Here is a 2,158-nt window from a genome sequence, read left to right as displayed (position 1 = left end):
CATTTAATGCCATTCCAAAATTACAGAATATTTATCCCATTAATCCCAAAATTTTATAAGCGAGTTTCTTGACGACTTTTATTTTGCTCCGGTATTATGTAAGCTTCAGTGATATATGTCATTTTCTAACAATCAGTAACGTCCTATATCATTTATTAGTATGAATTAATATCCTGCAAACTGGCAAGATGGTTACCGAGCGTAACATGATTTCCGAAGACAATTACTACAAACTAAATAGAGAGAAACCAAATATATGGACAATTTTACATAGAAAGATAAATAATATTACTCATTTATTTATTTCTGTGCTTCATAGGTTACTGCCACTTAGCACGAAATGGTTATCGTGTTCAGTAAAGCATGTACGAACTCATTTTGCTTTGTATGATCACTTTGATGTTGTTAATCGGCGTTGTTGTGTTAACCTCTATTTCCGGCAACGCTTGCGACCTCTTTTTATAGACCCCTCCTTAAAGGTAGTTCGAAAGGAAGAAGTCTGGAAAAGATAAATCGGGAGAACGCGAGGGCACTAAATGAATCGTCTCATTGGATGTGTGACAAGTGGAAACGTCAAGCTGCAACTAAAACCAATGTTCATCTGCCTCAAGGAGAGAAATAAGCTTTGTACTGATGTCTTGGTACACAACACCGTTCACTGTATTTTCAAAGAAAGCAGAACTATTTGACGATGCTATGCAGCACATCACATTCGTATTTGACGTGCTTGCAAGAAATTTTGATTGACAAAATATTTGACAAGATGGCGGACTCTGTTTGTATCAATGTTTCACCGCATATGTACAGTGAAATATTGATTTATTACAAAGTGTTCTCATGAAAGGCATGTAGATTTTCTTGACAAACTTCTTGTATTTTGGCTGTTCACGTATATAGTAAGGTGAAGCCAGGCATCGGTGGAGAAAAGACGTTCCAGTCCTACGATTCCATCGATGTCAAGAAATGACTGTAACCATGTACAATACGTCAGACGCTTTTCTTTATCCGACACCTTCAATATTTCCTACATATTTTTCTGAGTACTACCGTACGACATCAGAGACTGGACTGATAGTCTCCTTAAACGTTTTGATGGAGGACGCAGTGCCATATTTTTTTCACTCCAGCCAGTTTAGCTGCCGTCAAATGGCTGGTCTTGAAATTCTCTTGTCTGCAAGCTGATCAGCACTCCAGGAAACGTGCGATTTATCTCGTTGTAGTATAATTTTTCAGCATTGTTGCATGTAAGTATTTCCCACGAAATGCGTCCTCAACATAAATGAAAACGAACGACAGTCGAAATTCAACAACGAAAAGTGTACGGTATTATTTGACGTGTTTGTCAGACATAGGTCGTATCTGACATGCTTGCAAGAAATTTTGATTGAAAAATGTTTGACAAGATGGCGGACTCTGTTTGTGTCAATGTTTCACCGCATATGTTTACTGAAACATTGTTTTATTACAATTTATCTGACTATATCGTGAGTTTCCACACCTATGGAAATTACTGTTAAGGATAAAAACAAAACAGCACTGACCATTTCCAAAATTGTAGATATATCATGTTTGTCCCAGTCGTATATTACTCAGGAAGAAGTTAAAGAGAAAAGCAACATCTCACTCATGACATACACGTGGAAATGCAGTGAAATAAATGAAATCGAAGTTCTCCGGTTCTTCGACGGATCATGCGTGCTATGTGTTCCCACGTTGTGGTATTTTAGTAAACTCTCATTACAGGAGGAAGTGGATGAGGATAAATTTTCGGATACGTGTGGCATCTTCCTTCAGTGCGAGGGCGAAGTAACTCTAAAAAAATTATTAAAAGTTTCACCGACCATCGGCAGAAAGTTGATGTGATTTTCAAGTTATAAGTGTAACACTTCCTTTAACACGTTTCTATGTGTATATTACTCAATCATTTTAAACTATTCCCTGGTCCAGCGCCACAATACAGCAAACACGAAAAGCGTCCACTTCAACTAAATTGACGAGCTTTCTTGGTAAGTGTACAGGCCTGTATCACACATCCGTCACTAGATATGAACGAATTTGAGAGACAAGTTTTCTCTTTTACGAAGGGCTTAACAAGTTTTTAAAAGTTGCATTGTCCACTCGAAGAAAATGATATAGGCTAATAATCAGATTCTGAGAA

Source organism: Schistocerca nitens, chromosome 7 (genome assembly GCF_023898315.1).
Source record: "Schistocerca nitens isolate TAMUIC-IGC-003100 chromosome 7, iqSchNite1.1, whole genome shotgun sequence".
NCBI lineage: Eukaryota > Metazoa > Arthropoda > Insecta > Orthoptera > Acrididae > Schistocerca > Schistocerca nitens.
The sequence above is the reverse complement of the archived record's forward strand: the minus strand, read 5'-3'. Positions refer to the sequence as shown.